Source organism: Taeniopygia guttata, chromosome 11, assembly GCF_048771995.1.
Source record: "Taeniopygia guttata chromosome 11, bTaeGut7.mat, whole genome shotgun sequence".
Taxonomy (NCBI): Eukaryota; Metazoa; Chordata; class Aves; order Passeriformes; family Estrildidae; genus Taeniopygia; species Taeniopygia guttata.
In genome coordinates, this window is record NC_133036.1 from 2,556,131 (window position 1) to 2,576,022 (window position 19,892).

General features: G+C 38.9%; 1 long non-coding RNA gene across 3 annotated transcripts in view; it reads right to left on the reverse strand.

Annotated features, from left to right (window-relative positions):
• The window catches only part of LOC105758737 (uncharacterized), a 333,084-nt gene that overhangs the window by 226,471 nt on the left and 86,721 nt on the right, over positions 1-19,892 (reverse strand). For all 3 annotated transcript variants that reach the window (XR_012057710.1, XR_012057709.1, XR_012057711.1), the window contains one exon: positions 114-169. This is a non-coding gene — a long non-coding RNA (uncharacterized lncRNA). The remainder of the gene's footprint in view (positions 1-113; positions 170-19,892) is intronic.

Sequence of the window (19,892 nt, forward strand, 5' to 3'; positions counted from 1 at the left end):
TTCTTTTCATTAAATTTTGTTTTTATGTATCATTGTTACCTCTTTTTTTACAACCAGATTTATATTGAACTGACAAATATAATTCTGGTATCTTTGAACAAAGTAGCTCTTACCTTTTGATAGAAATCATGAAGCTCTAGCTCCTGTGGTATTTTTCTCCGTAAATAAACTGAAGAAAAGAACAAAATTCAGGATAATGTTAAATCTACTGTGAAAAACAATGTGTTACATTATGTTAGTTTCTTTATTAAAGTTTATGTTCAGAGATGGCCACTGCTATGTGGAATACCACTGATTAAAAAGAGAATATTCTGAATGTATATAAAAATGACCATCACACTTAACCCAAAATGGATTTTGGACTGAAGATTGTTTGGCTTCTCAATCAAATTTGCGCTCCCATACATCATAAAGTGCAGCTGAGTTTTCAATCAAAATCAAAATCCTGTAAACCAAAATTTAGTCTTGCATTACAGGTACAAGGGAGTATACTTGACTGGTGAGGAATAGTTTGACTGCTGAGATATTTGTGTTGTGGTTTGTGTGATTGCTCTGTAACCACTTTACTGAGCACAGCACTGAGGGTGGGATTTGGGCACTGGAGCACAGAGGACTTTGAGCTCTGCTACTCCAGCAGCAGCAGCTGCTCCAAAGCTCCAGTGGTGTCTTTGGGGGACCTTTGGCTCCACGTCCCTCTGTGCTGCTCAGGGCCTTCCAGCAGCACTTGGCGAGGGTACTGAGAAGTGCCCCTCATCATCCAACAAATACTTTGACTGCCTCAGGAAACAGCTACCCAATGCTCTGTAAAACCAGGCTTGATTTGCAAGTCACGCAGGAACATTTTATTCCTCTAGGAAATGGGTAAATGTCACAATACACTGATGCCCTGCAAGCCAAAGACATGTCGCAGCATTTGGCCAGCATTCTCCAGAGTGTAAAGCATTTATTTATAGAAACTATTTAATAGACAGCTGGCCCCCCACCTTAGCCCTTCTGCATTGCCTTTCTTCATTTTTCTGGAAACCCAAGTTTGGGTCCTACACAGTAACACACCTCTGAGGTACTCTCAAGTCACACAGACTCCACAGGAGACACGGGCTTGACACTTTGTATAACCTCACCTCAAAAATGGACTAACAAAGAAAACTTTACAATGTAATTTTTCAAACTCAACTACGCAGCAAAGAACTGCTGATATTGCATTACAGAGTCACAAAATCATAGGAAAAATATTTTTGCTTTCTAAATAATTTGAGGTACAAAATTGCACTACTTAATGCTAACTGCACATTGTATTTATTTTTCTTAAGAGAAGAAATACTTTTAAGTACTAACCCCAGCTACTGACCCCAGCTACTGACCCTTTATGTGAACTAATTCCTCAATTAACATCACTTTTTCTTTCCCTTAGTTTCAGTGGGAGGAAAAGAAAATCCAAACACCGTCTCTCTTTCCTTCATCGTTAAGATCGAAATTTGCTCAAACACAAGTTATAGACAGAATGTCTCTATTGTGGAAAATGGGGCTAGGAAATATTTCTTAGGCTGGAAATTAATTGATGTTCAAAACAAGCAACAGGATTCTGGCTTTTAATAATAACTCCTACATTAAAAAAATATTGTACATATGTGTATAGCTTTATATGTTTTATATTTATGTTATACTATATAAGTAGTTAACTGGCTGAGATCAGGATTTTATTTTTCCTTGAAAAAGTTGTTGTCACTGAGACTAGAAAATATTATTGCAACAATTCCAGTGACAGGGATATCTGTGTAGTCAGCAATTTCAGCTCTGTTTATGGTTCAGAACATAGAAAGTATTCTTGCAATTAAAACGTAACAAAAAAAGGAGACTTGTTTAATAGCTGAAACCACTGTAAAAACTAAGGTCAACTCCTTGAAAGAACAAAAAGTGACTGCAAGATTAGTTTTCCCTTGAAGTTTTCCTCTAGAGCCTTGTAATCTGGCATGCCAAGCAATACACTCACTTCTGAGAAAGTGTTCCAAAACACCAGAATTCTCAGCTGTAGAACATCACTAAACCTTCATAAAACAGAGTCCCATACTACTTTTACTTACATTGTTAACCATTGCTTCCAGTGATATTAAAGAAAACCAAAAAACTAATTTTTCCATAGTTTAATTTCTCCGCTTGGTTTGGATTTCCCAAAACTTGCATAAAACCTTCTTGTTATCTGTAGAAAATGACCATAAACTTACTGGCTTTCAACAGCCAAAGGAGTGCTCTCCATCTCAGGAACATTAAATAATATTTGGGCAGAAAGCTTGTCCTGAACTTCTACTCAGAGACTAGAAAAACTAGAAAACTACATTAGTCTAGGAAAAAAGCATTCCTCCAGCTGAGCATGCATGCCTGTGGTTGGACTAAACTCTTCCCCCAATTAAATTATATCAGTGTTGATAGCTCAATCTCCAGGAAACTCTGTCATTATGCCATCAGAGAAAACTGATGTTGATTCCCCCCTGCAGATCTCATTAGTGAGGCCAAAGGTGGGAAGAGAACCTCACTTACTCTTTCAAAAAGAGAGGATCACCACAGAGGTGTCCGTTGTGTGAAAGTACAGCCTGGTGTGTAAGTCATGTTTTAGATGAACAAATCCAAAAAGAGATGCTGCCACTCTCCTGCTAGTTCAAAGCAAAAAATGCACTTAAACAATTCATGGTTTATAACAAGGCAGATCACAAAGAATAAAAGAAAATAAATGTTACATAAATCATGTAATCTCTTTCCCAAAGCAGTTCATTAACAGCTTCAAAACTAAATCAAATAACATTGCCAAAAAAAAAAAAAAAAAAAAAAAGAAGAAGGCTGAGATAATTAGATTTGTACAGCGAACTTATTGTGCTAGCATTCCAAGACATCTTGAAAAGCATACCAACACATTTCTGGCTCAGAGCATTACTAGAATCATTTTCCTTTGAAAAATGACTTAGTGTAAAAGTATTCCATCCAGAGCAGCTCCAAACACTGCTCCATGCTGCATTTTTTTCTTTCCCAGTTCTAAGACCAAATGTTCAAATGAAGTATTTCGAGTAAACCAGGAGAGCATCTGAAGTGGCCAGGGCACAGAACCCGTGGGCAGGCCACACTCTTTTCACAGCAGCCCAGGAAGGCAGAGAACACAGATTTTCTGCTCTCACTTATCCTGGAGAAGGGAACTGTGCAGCAGGTGAAAGCTGCTGGACTCAACACTTACAGCCCTGGAGATTATGGATCTGCTTTGGGGTTTTTGTACTTTAAAGTCGCAGCAGATTCTTACAAGTTCAGTAGAGCTGTGCGGAAGAGAAGCATAGATATGCCTCAGTGAGCAGCTATACAGTTTAGCAAGTTGCTACATCCTGTGCACAATATAATATTATACATCTTAGCATTTTTTAACTTCTCAGAAATTTCCACCAATGAAATTTTTACCAGTTTTTCTGAACCTGCCCAAAACTTATTTGCTATTTAGCTGCAAAAATAACTTTTTTTTTTTTTTTTTTTTTTTTTTTTCCCCTGGATAGGTACCAGCATAGTCCATGAAAACTAGTGTTCTCAAGAGATGAAGCAGTTTTAAAAATCATCACAATATCAAATCAACTTTGATATGCTGGACAGAGAAGTTAGAAGTCACGGCACAGAATCTGGACTAACACATCAAGCCATGGGTTCAGGAACTTCTCTGGGACCACTTGAAAATCCCTCACGCTTTTCTCTACCTTGCCTGTGAGGTGAGATGACACAACTGCTATTTCACAAAACTGAAGGAATGGTCAAATATTACAAAAGCGGGATATCTGGTGAATACATAACATTCACAAGTGATATTAAATGGTAATAAAATATAGTATGCAAAAAACTTGCAAAAACAAGCACTAGAAGAACCAGAGCAAGGCAAGCAGAAACAGATGGAAAATGCTATTCAGAGACTAGAAAAGGCATCAATAAGCTCTCCGTGGAGAGGGAGCCTATAAACCTAATCACAAGACTTCCTTTGGGGAAAATCTTAGCAGATAGGCAAATGAAAACAAAATGAGTTAATCAACCCCAAAAAACCACTAAAAACACTGGAGCAAGTTAAAGATGCAAAGCCCTCCATTGAAACCTATTAACGGTTCTATAGAGTCTCCAAAAACACAACCCAGATCCAGTCTCTGGAACAAGATATTTTATAGTTCAAGGTGATTAAGAAAACCTACCTTTGCCATGTATAGTCTTGGAGCATGGAAAAAATTCTGTGCTGGAAACAAAGCACCAGCAGTGCCAAAGGCAGCCAAGACCCAGCAGGTGTGGCAGAGCTGACTCTCGTGTGTCCTGCTTTCCAGAACCTGGCCCCATGCTTTGTTGGTTGCCTTTGTACATTGTAAAGTTTGTGACTTGAGTTGCTCAAAATAAGTAAAGTTTGTACTTTTCAGATTTGGAGTGCTACACAATAAAACTGTTGTGAAAGAATGACAAATAATACAAGCATCAGTAATTTCTACACACCAGGCTTGCAAGAGTTGCCATTGAAGGATTGTGTAATGCCTTGCTCACAAGTACTCAGCTGGCTGCATCCATCTCTGACAGGAGTCACTAACTGGATATCACTGTGTAAGTAGTAATTATTACTCTCTTGGGTTTGAATCTAACCCAAGAGCAGAAAAAACACCATGTGATCTAAGCAACCAACCAGTTATGGGAAAGAACTACTCATTAAATTACATTTATAGTCATTCATTTACAATCCACAGGCTGAACTTTGTTCTCTATAATTATATTGGAAATACTTACAGAATCATGAATGCAACTGTAGAAATCAGAATGATGCATGAAGCTGGAAAAATGCTAGATGCATCATATAAATCACATACAATACATAAACTATCACGACTTACAACCCTATATTTAGCAGTTAAAGCTATTGCTCTTAACTTGCTTTGCATGAGAAACAATAGTCTCACAACACTTTCGCACGTTTTTTAGTTTTACAGACTAAAGCTGAGAGAGATGATACAATTTCCTTAAGCAAAACAAAATGGAGCCAAGGATGAACCCAGATGTCTTCATTTTCAATGCAGGAATTATTCCAGACTTCATTCCTTCATTCAATGTTGAATATAGATGTTACAAAAATAATTTACACTGCTTTAGGTTTATTTTTTGAATTTCGGTGGAATGATCTTTTTAATTTGGTAAGTGAAATGAATACAATGTAATCCTTGAAATAAATCCTTCCATTGAAATTATACTTGGAAAAAGGAACTCTAGCCTGGTATGTGCAAAGAACTCAAATTTCAAAATAGCAAATTTCAGCAAAATAAATTGGACGAGTTCAACCAGTCAAATTTTCTGTTTTGAAGATCAGTTTTGAACCTCTGACTTTCCTTAAAGTATGCAAGAGGAACGTGTTTTCAAGAATATTCTTGTCCATTGTGGGTGTAAAAATACTTTAATGTCTTTTTACAAAAGTGCCGGCAGCAAACCTATTGAAGAAGCTGTGCCTCCTCATCTCCAAAAATGCAGTGCTGTTGAGAGACATAGTTGGTGATTTTTTCACAATTATTAACTTCTGGGAATATGGGAATAAAGAACAGGCCTCATTACCTACTTACAGAAAAACCCCAAACAAACAAACCAACCCCCAAAATTCAAACACCCACAAATTCTACAATATTATGAATACCTTTAAATAAGATTAATTTCTCCCCAGTGCATGGGTTATTGGTTAAAAAAGCACAGGAACGTGCACAGGATCATTCCAAATCAGTGCCCCCTGTGATAACTCCTGAGGAGGGAGGCAGGAGCAGCTGGGAGACACAACATTATCCTCGCCAGGAGCAGCTCAACAGCAGCCAGGGACAGGCTCCCTGCTCTGACTCTGGGCACAGCAAAGCACCCTTCCACCTTGCTGCTAATCCAGACTGAATTCCAGATCCACAACGTGAACTTATTCCCCATTTTAAAAGGCTTTTTGTGGTTAAAAGAGATATATAACCAGGATGACAATCCACAAGACAGCATGAATTTCTGAAGGCAGAATTACCGAGTCAGGGCAAGAAAACATCTTTTGGAATTGCCTCAGATTCTAATATTTTTCCTTAATAACTTTGCCCAGCAATAATAGAGAAAAAAACAACCACAGTGGTTTCTGGGTGGCTAAAGCAGTTATATCCCAGGCATAAAATACCAAACAAAACTATCTTTTAATAAAAAACTTTCCTTCAAATGTAAAACTGATACCTTTTTCTGGTTTATGGATAATTTAGCTTGATTACTATAATTGTCACAAAAATGCTGAAATGTAACTCTCCTCTTCTTTAAACAAAGATTGTCTTACTGGCTTGGGATCAGTCCATTGACTCTTTTGCATTGGTAAAATAAATCAGAGGGTAAAGTTTTAAAGGGACACAGAAACTTGCCTGTCCTGGCCCCCCAATCAGTGACATTCCCCATGACTGCTTAGCACAGGCAAGGCAAAACAAGCAGGAAGCCAACAGCTCCCAAAGCATTTCTGAGCTGGGGCAGGGAGGCACCAGGGCCAGAGCCTGGCTGCAGGTGCAGAAGAAGCCTGAGAGACTTTCTGGAGGTGCAGGCAGTACAGGACAGGATGGCAGCAGGATGCCTCCAGCCACACCCAAGTCAAAATGCCTTGAGCCAGCTCCACTTCACTTCTCCCGGGCTCACCACCAAGCATGGCTGATACACTTTAAGACAATTTTATCTGCATGGTTGCTTCCCAGAGGAAATTAATTCTCACTATGGTTCTTTGAAAACATATGCAAGACCCTTAGAAAATACGAACACATTTCTCTGCCATGATGGAAAATATGGACCCTTAGAAAATATGGACACATTTCTCTGCTAACTTCAACAGCAAAGGGGTTCCCACTAAAACATCAACAGCATTAACTGTTGTAACTGACAAATTACAGCTTTCTCTGCTGAAATTAGATCATCTAATATAATCAGATAGACCATACATGCTCAGCTCTAATTTTCTCAGTTTAGATTCCCTTTCTAACTAAAAGCAAACTTTCTCTCTGAAGTACTGGAGAAACTGGCTGAAGTTTTATCTCCTTGCAACCACCTCCTTGTAAATCATGAGCTACTGTATTGTTTTTAGGTTGCTGCAGTAAGCCACTTTCTGAAGGGGATTGTCCATCTCTGGTTCTTGTTTCATACACTGATGACCAAGATAACATCTTTGGGGTTTTTATTGTTAGTTTTAGCTGGTGCAAAATTGACCTCTGTGAATCAAGCCAGAACAGGTTGGTGCACCTTCACTGAGAATAAACTTCTTGTTCACACTTTTCACAGCCTAGCACAGTCTTCCCCCAATTTCTCAGTACCAAATGGGAGATGTTATCACCTAACTGTTTGCCAAATGGCACCTTTTGCTAAAGGAAGACTGGAAAAAAATAATTTTGCTTTTTCTGTAGCTTTTACCTGCTAAGTTTAGTTTATGTGGACACAAGGTCAGAGCCTCAACAGCAAAACTAGAGATGGAGTCAGGAAAAAAATGGAGCTGAAAGTGGGTTATACAGTGTTTTTTGGTGGGATTTTATTTAAATTTCAACTAAAATTAAAGATTGTAAAAATGGGTCTGACATTACTCAATTGAAAAACAACTGAGAAATTAATAATGAAAATCCTGCCTAGCCCTGACCTCTATTTACTTACAGACTCACAAGCCATTCCTTTCTGCATCACAATGTTCTCTACAAGCTCTCCTTCGGTGTTGTACTTTGCACGCTGGCCAGCTCAGAGAGGGACTACAAAAACTTGCTGCAAGCATTTAAAAACTGAGAAAATTCCTTGGCATTAGTGATATAGACCTTTATAACACATCAAAACTCCTTTGTAGGGGTTTCTGTTGTTTTTCTGTGTGTTTGTTTTCAAAACTCAAGCCCTATTTCAATTGTCAGGTCAAACATGGAATTTCACAGTGTATGTTTTGCATGCTCTCATTCATCTGTTCACTCTAATAGTTCTCAGTTTCCATCACTCAGAGTAAAATATTCCATCTCCCTGAAAGCTTAAATAGCAATAGAAACATCATTAAAACACCAGCAAACTCTTGCTCAGAAATACATTGTTTAAATGATAGAACACATTTGGCATTTCTACTAATGTGTATTATAACTGCTTTGTTCAGTATGCTTTACATATAATGGAATTTATAAGAATATTTTCTAGTGAATAGCATGTCCTAATTTGCTTGAAATATGCAATGCCTATTAGTTATAGATTACACTCTTGTTCTTTTCTGGGTCTTCAATATTTAATGTTTTAGTTTTATGAAGCTTGAGTTAAAAAAAAAAGGTCCAGTCCTAGAAACAAGCAGAATTTATAATCTGTTAAGATTCCACACATAATAATCATATTAACATAGAAGAGATGAGTGTAATGTAACTTTCATTAAAAAAAAAAATCAGAACAAACAAAAACAACAAAAAACCACATAAATGATCAAAAGCAAAAAAGTGTGGTATGAATAAACTGGTGAGATTGTTTTATGTGAAATCTGATAAAGAATTTGTTACAAGGGACTCTTTGGTTTGGAGTGTACACAACTTAATACTGGTAGGACTATTTTCTATGTAATACTTCTAAGGATAAAACAAGCTCTCTTCATAGTTTGTCTGCATGTTGGCAGATGTCTGCTGTTAACAAGGGAGTCTTGCATACTCTGTTCTCTCCTGGAGTTTTAATTTTGTTCTTTTATTTTTTTTGTCAGTTCCTTTCATCTACAATGAAAGTCACGCATCCTGAAAGTGGAGTTCTTCCTTGTGCACAAGGAATACCTATCTTTGACATTACCATATATACACACAGACATATGTTTTCTAATTCTAAGAAAAAAATCAAGGGATAATCTTTGGGCATATATTATTTACCAGAATTTGGGTTGGAATCTTCACTCACTGCTGCAAAATGGTTCTAAACAATCTTTGATCTACCAGTTCCACACACCCTATTTTACACAAGACCTCTTCATGCAAAGCAGTGTTTAACATTTTGTCAGTTCTCAGGTCTCTGCCCCATCAGTACAGACTGTGTTTGTGGTATACAAGGGTCACCACTCATCCCTGGGATGCCAGCAGAGAGGATGCCTTTTGTACATTATATAGCCATTATTTAGTGGTTAAAATGAAAGCTCAGGTCAGAGAAGATTTAAGAGTGGATTTCTATTTTATATGTACATTAGCAAATCTTCAGAGGCTACCTGGCTAATTGAATACCATCATAATTCCCCTGCACTGAGCCTCTGGAATGAACTGCCATTCAAACATGGAATGGAAACAGAGACTGCAATATGGCAAATTTAATACAAAGACTTTTAACAGCGATTGCCAGAGGAGCTCTCAAAATTAATCACTTTCAGACAGAACAATGTTGCTAATTCCTATTTAAGTCTGAAATATTTAACATACTGATCTTCTCAGAATGTAGCTCAAAGAGCACTCTCCTCCTCTTCAGAGCAACTAGGGACCAAGCTTCTTTAATAGGATTGCAAGGGCCCCAGAGTGGCTCTGCAGTAGCTTATAGAGCCAGCTTACTGGGATATTTTCTGCATCAGTTTCATTCATCCATAACAATTAAAGAAAAAACAAGCCAAAATGAGGGTTCAACAATAGTCCCCTTTTGTGCAGATCAACAGGGACCAGCAGTGGCCAATGTTAGGGCAAGCCAAGGGCCAGGTCTCTCCACCTGCAGCTGGCTGGGTGTGCCCATACACCTGACCCCTAAGTCAGACCAGATTGGTTTCCCAGCATGTGCTGGTCTGTTTTCATGTCAAACAGAAATGCAAAGATGCACTGCTTATTGTCCAGTTTCTCTCATGTCAAATAATTTTTGGCATCATTTTCTAAATGAAGGAAAAGCACCTTTGCTATTCCATTCCATTCTCATTTCCTCTTGCCAAATAAACATGCTCAGGCTGTATGATCATTGCACACCTGCTGCCAGGAAAAATACTCATATGCCAAAATGCAGGTGAACCCAGCAGCTGAGTTCTATCAGCACCCCAAGTACTGCTCTGAGGCCTGGCCTGTCATGGAAACATTCCCCACGAACTGGCAATGGCCTCATCAATGCAAATTAAAGGGTGCATCAAGAAAGAAACAGGTGAATAACTAATCTTTTAACTGCAGCAGCTTTTAACAACAGCCATAAAACTGAAATCTGAGAAAACATTAGGTTTGGTTAAGAGTTTTATTGACAGAGCTACCAATCCTATTTCAACATTTCATGGAAATGTTTTGCTCCTCTCTTTTACAAGAAAAATGCTGACAGAGCTTGAATGTGAGACCCAAGGATGGCCATTTACCTTACCTGTCTTTAGACTGAGCCACATGTAGTTAATTTTATTCTACATAAGACACATGAAAGGACCTTAAAAGTAATATAGTTTAATTAAACCTTGGCTTAATTATGTCTATTGGATATCTATCTGAACTGTCAGATACAGTGTAAGTTTCCACAACATTTTTAAGTCTTAAAATATTATTTTTAAACCATAATGTTAGTGTATTGACACAGCTTTTCTAACATTTATCTATAGCAGATATGGACTTGAAATAGTTTCATTTACTTTGGTTTGATTCTGAAGCTGAACAGGATTAAAATGACATCTAAACTCAAGTGGATCTCAGCTATGCCACAAATCTCACTCATCTTTCTCTTGTGGAAGAGGATTTATGGACTTTTAGTCCACTAATAAATACCTTGAGAGTGCAATGGCAACGTAATGGTCCTGTGCACACTGTCACACAAAGGGGGAGGTACCCCGAGATGTGCACTGTGGCCACAGTGCAGTTGAGCACATGGTGCACGATTTGAAAGGCCTCTGGAAGGAAGAAATCTGGGAGACAGCTGTCTGCCATTTCAGGGAATGAAATCAGGAACATATGTTTCTCTGTTTTCATATTTTCTTTCAAATAACACCCTCAAATATTTACACACAAACATACAAAAGCACACGTACACAACAAAGCCTCCAAATACACCGGAATGATTCACTCACTCCTCAGTACTGTATGTCTTCTCGCATACAGAATTCCAGCTGCATAAAACAGTTAAGCAGAAGAATATATTGAAAATCAGCTTCAAAGGACACAGAAGTTAGTGTGAGTGCAGGGAACTAAATTACACAGATTCATCTTGTTGCTGTACTGCAGATTAGTTTTCATTATATGAATCCTGCAGGCTATTGAGTGTAAGGCAATTGTAGGTGGCTCTTGTGGAATAAGACATTGTTTCCTCACCTTCTCCGTCTATATTTGATGCCCATTTTTCAAGTAGCTACAGACAGAAACTGTATAACATATCCACACAGCATTTTTTTATTTTGCTAAGATGATGATGAAGGTATATAGTAATTTTTTCCCTTCAGTCATACCACTGGCCTATCAGAAGAAAATGCAAATGGAATTAATCCTCATTCTACCCAGAGATCAATTTCCAAAACATTATCTCCTGTTCCAGACATCCACAAGCTGAAGCGAACAGGCAACATGAGAACCACTGGAGCCTTGGCTCCTCTCTGAGCAAGTATAGCAAAACTGCTGGGGACTCTGCTGATTGTGCTTCCAGTTTATTGCCTGGCCATGTGGAAGTCACCTTTTTTGCATCCCACTTACTTCAGTTGCAAGAATTGTCTTAATGAAATCCACCTCTGTATGGTATTTGAACTGAAACCCAAACCTGAACTCCCAATTGCAAACTACATACCACTTCCCTTCATGAAGAACACTCCTCACTGCCAGCAAAAAATTAATACCAAGATTATTGTTGCATTCACTTCTCCTACAAAGTTTCAGTAAAGCATACATATCTTTCATTCTTAAAAATACCTGCTGGCCAGCTTCAGGGTGGACATTTTAAACAGGACTAGATTGCTTCCTTCTTATTACTTTATGCTAATGCTTTTATCATCATGTGCTAATCAACAGGAAAATATAGTTCCTGTTCTAGAGGATGTTAATAAAAAAAGTACTGATTTTATAAAACTATTATTTTAATTATGTACTTGAAAAACTGCTTAGATACATGAAAATTAAATAGATCTAATGAAGTGGAACGGAGTGCTAAGTTTAATTAAACAAATTAAAAAATTTGCAGAAACGATATTAAGTGATCTTTGAAATGGAAATGGTGTACCGAGTTCCACACTTCATGTTAAGATTACAGCTGAGTGAGCAAAATGCTCCCAAATGCACCCTGGAAAATTCTGCAGGGCAAACCAAGTACACCTCTACACATAAAATTTCCTACAAATATTTGCTCAGATGAAAAAATTGCCTGTGCTTCTAACAAACATCGTAGCAAAGAGGCTTTTTTAACACCCCTTTTTTTCGACAAATGCTGAATTTCTACTGAAATTTTGAGAGAATAACTTCAAAAATAATCAACCTCAGCAGCCATATATCTCCTGAAAACCAGAGTACAAGTGTTCTGCTTGCCCACGTACCCCTCTGCACAGCACCACGAGGTGCCCTCCAGTACTGCCACAGTGCCTTCACCCACCCTATTTCCCCTGAACCACCCGCAACCAGGAAAATGTGCAGAAATTATCTGGTAATTCTGAACACACACACTCAGAAAATTTAACAGCTACAGCAAAACTGTTTTGAGGCTAGAAATGAGAACATTTATGAAGTTATTGTTTGACAGCATTTCTGCTTATTTCTCCCAGTTCTATCTCAGCAATCTGAGGGTTTCCACAGATAGCCCCCTGTTAGGCAGTGACCTGCTCAGCACCATGTGGATACACATAAGCCTTCTGCAGTGTAACCCTGTTAGCTTACAGCAACTTTCAGAGTTTTTGGCTCTTCTTTTCAAACCTTCAATTAAGCACAAGAAATCCATACCTCATAGAAAAAGTTCTCTACCCACCACATTTGCTGCCGGTACAGACGATGAGCACTGACAGGCGAAGAAAGGCCCTCATCACACCACCAGTGCTTCGGGAAGGTTCTGAGGTTCTCCTGGCTCTCAGGGAAGGTCCTTCCCCACTTCCCTGAGCCCTGGGGGTGGCACTATGAGCCCCAGGCAGCAGGATGCTCTCAGAGAGTTGCACACCAACCTGGGCGCTCCTCGAGCCCCACCAGCCTCCAGCGGGGCACAGGCTGCTGGAAAGGCCTCAGCTCTCTGCTGCAACAGCCACATTTGGGCTCTTTTAAAGCCGGAGTTTGAGGATGTGAAACACATGCTGGACTGTCAGCCAAGCTCCATGCTGCACTGAAATCGACAGGACTCACGACTGCCCCGTCACCACCGGGGCTGGTGAGGGCCTGAGGACGCGGCGGCCACTTTGACACTCGTGGCTGAAAGCTGCACATCCCATTCCAAGGTGCAAACACCGGCTGTTCCCAAACACACACAGCCCTGCTGGAGCCCCCAGACCAAAATGGTGAGCACGGCACTGAGCAGTGGCCTCAGGTGAGGTGAAGTTTGGCCCAATACACTGACAGCCCCAGTGCAGTACCAAGCACGAACGCGTGCCTTTTGCTCACTGCAATGAGGCCAACGATGAGCACAGGACAGAATGGAGCAGGAGCAAGGATGTCTCATGGAATTAGGGCACATTGTGCCACCAACCCTGAGATGGCACAAACAGGTCTGATTTTAACCTAAGGCGGTACCAGAGTGACCATGTGCTACCCACGCTGCTCTGAAACTGAAATTCCAGCACAACCAACCTCATTCTAGATGTAAAAAACTCCCATTCACCCACCTCAAACCAAAACACAGCACAAAATACTCTAAGGTTGTGACTTTTAGCTTTGAGAAGAGTCATCACTCTCTACAGCTACCTGAAATGAGGTTGCAGCCAGGTGGGGGGGTCAGTCTCTTCTCTCAGGTAAGAAGCAACAGGATGAGAGGGAATAGCCTCAATCTGCACCAGGGGAGGTTTAGATTGGATCTTACAAAGAACTTATTCACCAAATGGATTGTCAAGCATTGGAACAGGCTGCCCACGGAAGTAATGGAGTGACCAGCCCTGGAGGGATTTAAAAGATGAGTAGATGTGGTCCTTAGGGGCTGTGCTTATATTGATGACATATTTGATGATCTTTGAGGTCTTTCCTAACCAATTCTATGATTATTTCTTCTCACTCCCACTCTGAGTTGCAACTGGCTTAGCAAATGAGGAAAAAAAAAAAAAAAAGGCACCTTACCACTAAGCATAATGCCTGAAAAGCTTTCAAGAAGACTTAAAATACACATTTGTCTGTCTTCATAATGAGTTGAGCTCAGAAGTCACAGAAAGGTCATATCACAAAGGGAGGGGCTCCTGAGGCGCAGGGAAGCCTTTATTACTTTAACTAACCTCCTTGAGGGCAATTTCACATCCATAATACAAACTATTCAAACAATGTGCAATGAAAGTAGGTAAATGATCACCTTGTATGTGCTCAGATTTTATTTTGCTCTATTTAAAATCCGGCAGAGCTAATTCTTTAATCCAATATTTTTAATGTGCTTTGTTATATCTGAAAGATTTTTTTTTGTCAGCACAGCTGAATGGCACAGTAATTAATAATAATCCTAACGATCAGAGCTTTTGAAATAAATTTTTATTGAATAAGCAGAATTAAATTTCTATATTGTCATCCTATATCTGAAAGAAATGCTTGCATGTCTCTTTAAAGTCTTATATATAATAGATAAAGTTTGAGTGGATTGTGGCTGTGTTTTAGATATATTTTACAGAAATGGGAATGATTTTGTAGTATATGCTATGCATTATAAATGTACAGAATGTCTAAAAAGGTGTACCACCTTCTTCCTGTTATTAGGAAATCTTATTAAGTTTTTGCATTTGATATAATCACCTATAATGCACTTTTTTCCCCCAACAGAAGTAGGAGAGGACAAAGCAAACTACATTTTTTATAGTATTTGCAGAGTGCTATCTACCTTCTTCCTCCTCACCTTTTAGTTTACAAGAGTAGAATCATCTGCTTCGTGTGCAACCTTCCCCCAGCCATGACATAACATAGTCAAAATTAAGAAATAATCATATTCAATGCTTTTGTCCCAGGTGTTGCCAGGTTTAACACAAGCAGAGATCAAGTTGGAAAATACTTCCTGTGTATCTGATCCATCACATCCAGGAACTATAAGCCCTTTTTAAAGACAGTTTAGTAATTTTACATCTAATTGGATGAGAGCAAAACACAGGAAAAAAACCAATTACCATCAGTATTCGAAAATATTTAGACTAATGTAAATAGCTAATCCAGCTCCCATCCAGTGTCCAACAGCAGAAAAAGCCCTCTGAATTTCAATTTTAGCATGGGGCAAGAGCCCACTTGCCCAGTTACCTCTGAGCTTCAGCACTCTGGGTGTGGTTTTGTGCTACATAACATCATTCCAGGTGTAATGCAGATGATCTTTGTAGTTTGTATTAAAAGAAACGCCAGTAATTTTTTGCACTCTGTGAACCCTTAGAAAAGCCAGCACTTAGTGAAACAAAAGTCAAACAAAACAGAGAGAGAGATTCTGGAGGAAAAAAATGCCCAACAAAACAATCATCACACCAAAACATCACAGGGAGAGAAGGGGAGAAAATAGTCTAAATTAATCAGAGGTTATTATCATTAATCAAGGCAAAGATGCTTGAGCCAACAACATTGTGTTAGAAGAGAATAATAGAAAATGGTGAAGAAAAAAATAATTTTTAGGAATTACTAAGGAAGAAGAAAATCTGATAGTACTGACTTCTTTTTACCATCACAGAACAATTTGTAAAGACACACAGCTCATCTGACACCAGGACAGAAGAAGGCTCCACCCAGTTAAAGACATGTCAAGGAAAAGTAAATTCTGAGACTTCATCCAGACACTTTTATCTTTATGTTTCAAATTTTGACCATTTCAGCCTAGGGTTTCTATTTCACTTTTTCTTAGAGCAACACCAACTATGTGTTTATTTCACCAACACAAAATGAATGAGATTCTCACAGGGTTACAAAAGGCAGAGCTTTAAGCACAAAACCCCTAATACAGGAATATCACTAGGCCTGCAATAAAATTAAAAGGCTTGACATCACTGCTGTGTCACCTTTACAGTTTTGAATGTCACTGAAGAGATTTTCTTCTCAGAAAGATCAAATAGAAACTAAGGTCTAAGGAGCTGGTCAGTATTCTTTAGTGCCTGCCAAAGCCTTATTGCAGCTGTACTTTTGAAGTCACTAACCTGAGTGCTTACCACACTCAAGTGGAGAACAGATTTATAATATGTTTTTATTTAAGGAGAAGAAATAGCCCACAGTACCAGGCATGAGATGATATATATCCTGTCTGTTCTGAATGAACTGCTGTAGCAGACATTAAAAAGGAAGGGTGAGTTTTAAGAACACAGCTTTAGAAAAAAGATTTCACCAGCTAAACCTATTTCATCCTCACTTATATCTTATTTTTAAGAAGGGAAGACAGAATGAATTAAATTGAAAGCCACGTATTAAGTCTTTAGAATTTTCACAGAAGTTTATTGAACAAAACTCCTAAGAAGCTGCTTGCTTTTTTATCCACAGAAATGTATTTATAGGAGCTGAATTCTAATAAACACAGATTGCAGTGCAAAGAAAAAAAGGTCAGCAGTGTGTGCTCAAAGCTTTATTGATGTCTTGTCAATCAATCTTTTATTTTGTTGTTTAATTCTTTTTTTAAAGAAAAAAATGCATGTAAGCACTTTTTTCTCCTAATAGTGGATTTATTGAGCATTTCAACAAATCAGATGATAGATACAATAAGCAATGATGGCCGATTATCAACTTTGTGTTTTCAGGTCAGGTTGTAAATTGACCTTGTGTTCGCTTCTCTTCTTTCTAGGGAATAGCTAAGGCCCTTTTCAAATACAATAATTTGCAATAAACTTTTTTGCCGTGCGTTCAACATTCCAGAAGAGCACATTTATGGGGAGAAAAAAGCAACCCTGCTAGACAAATCCATGCAGTCACATATATTGTCTCCCTGTAAACTAATTAAAATAATAATGCTGACTCTTAAATCTAAGAGTGGTGAATCCAAGGGATGTAAAACTTTAGAGCATGACCTTTAAAACCATCATTGGTGCCCATCTTTGAGCCCAGTAACAGATTTCAGCCCTGATCCTTCCAACTCTGGTTACCAGATCACCCCTTTTTACCAAGGCACACCAGCTAACCTTTCCCATCTGGCCACAGTCCTTCCTCAGTATTTGATTTCCCAAACTTTTCCAATATCCCTTTCAATCATATAATTTGAGATCCAGTGATCAGCAGCTGCACTTAGTGATTCAGACAGGCCTGCAATGGCAGTACCATGTTATTTGTCACCTTTTCATCTTGCAACTTCCCCACAGCCCGGGTAACTCCCGGCACCGCCTGTGAGAGCGGGGCCCCAGGGAGCTCTGGAATCCGGGGTGCGGCTGTAGGGCACAGCTGCCCTGTGGTATCGGTGGCCTGGGCTGGGGACAGCACTGCACCAGGGCCAGGGACAAGGAACAGGGAGAGACCTTCTGTGTGTTTCCAAAGGTGTTCATTACCTGGAGGATCAGGGACAGAAGGACACTGAACAAAGCCTTCTATCAACTTATATATAGGGGAGGTCCCAGGGGACGAAACAATTTTTAACCTATTGGGAGAAACTGGGGGTGGAACACAGGCAGGGAACACAATGTTTAAACCAATAGGGGATTACAGGGGAGAAGAACTTAAGTAAACCAATGGGGCTTTGAAGGATACAAAATTGATAGGGAAATTTCTAGAGAAAGGGACAGGCATGGGAAGGGATTGACATTCAGTGGGAGGAGGAGCAGGGAACAAAAGGGCAGGTCTTTGGGGAGATGGACAACTACAGCAAAACCAACAACACATGGGGAAAGGAACAATCCATTGGTAATAAAGTATGCTATAACAATACAAAATGGGAAGGGTTATAAAACTGATACTAGGACCGAATTACAGTCAAAAACACGCACCGCAACAACGACATTCTTCAATTTTTTATCTGTTGGTTCATGCTGAGGAGAAGTTGATGCTGAGGTGTCTATTGTGATAGAGGATTCCTTTGCCTCAGTTGACACAGCTAATTTAATAGAGTGCAAAGGACACTGACATAATATTTCTTCCCTTCCAATATACATTACTTTGCATTCACTTGTCATCACATTGTCCATGCACCTCCTTAGTTAGGTTGATTGTTCTTTTAAGTGGCTCCTTCCCAATATAAAAAATAAGAACATGCAAACAGAAGAAATCACAGGCATCTGCAGAGACCCTCACAAGCTCAAAGAAGATGGAAACCACATTTTTCTCTATGGGAAACATTCACCCCACAGAATCCTTCACAAATTATGTAACATTTACACCTGCAACTCCATTGATCTCTCTACCCATCTTTTCCATAATTCAGTGTACTGGCACAGTCTGAGAAGCAACTTTGATATTTTAGCTGCTAACTTTCTGCTGTATGGCAGCAGCATGAGCAGGCATGAAAAGGGGATTCATGCCCTGTATTTTGATGGTCAAAGTGTTATAATTTTTACTACTGCAAGTTTAGAATGCATTGAAGGTGCAGGAGCATGTCTCAGACTGGTTAACTATGGCAGTTAAATCACTGCTGAAGGCATGAATGCAAATAAGGTCACAGAAATGCTCTTTGCTTGTTGTCACAGAAGTTATGAGGTATGTTCTAAAAAGAGAAGTGCCTTCACACTTAGCAGTGTGTATTGGGAGACCAAATGACACAGCATTTTGGAGCTACTTTCCAGTTTGACACCACATACAACCAAATATTATGTTACAAACATTTGTCTTTTCTTAGTGCCTGATTGAACCATGACATTTCATAAGGGCCAACAAGTGAAAGTGAAATCTTCTTGCAGCTGGCACTACACCCTGACAAAGACAGTGCATATGACTTTTATTTTGTGAGCTGTGACTCACTACTGCAGGTTAATGAGAGTTAGCTACATAATACTTTCTGAGGGGTCAAAACCAAACTGACTGCCATCTCTTGCAAGCATCTCACAATCAGCTTTTAATTTCTGTAAATGTGTTCAGAATTTACAGTTATTATCTGACCAACTAAAATTAGACTAAAAAGTATTCCTGGAAAGAATCGTTTCATGTTCCATTTTCACATTCTGCCTTTAATGGCATTTGATTAGCTACTGAATACTTTCAGCTGTCTGACTAGATAGCACATTATTGTTACATTTTAAACAGAAGTAGACTAGAACAATAAATAATGTAAATGCACTTCACATTCAAAATTTTATTAAAACTCACAACATTTTGACATATACCAGTGGCCACATGAAAATTCACAACAAGAGATAAACAGACCCTACAATGAGCAATAAATCAAATTTGAATTTCCCTCCAAAAATACCCACTTTAGGATCTGTTTTTTATTATTTGGACAGCTCTGACTCTGTGTCTCATCATGGAACAAAAATGTCTGTCCAAGAGTCCCTTTGGGACAGATCTCAGTTTTCTTTTTTAGATAGTTCAGCTGATATTAAAAAAAAAAAAAAAAGTGTATATTACCTTAGCAAGATGTATAAGGAAACCTTTTTGAAATCATAAACTGGAAGTAGAACTATTCCAGCACATCTCAGCATAATTCATCTCTCAGATGCAGGAGATGCCGGGGAATATTTCCTTCACAAGCCTTGATAAAAGTCTTCCTCAAGGAACCATTGTCCCTGTTTGTTTTCTTTGTTTCTACTACTTTAAGAAGAATTACATTACTAGAATAAAGAGATATATTTACAGTATTGCTTTAGAATGGTAAGGCTTTCCTTTTGGGAAGCAACTTAATCAGGAAGATATCTGGAGTGGGAAAGAGTCTGCAACTTTGGAGTTCTGGGTTGTCACAAAACTCAGACATAAACTTCAACCTTCCACTCT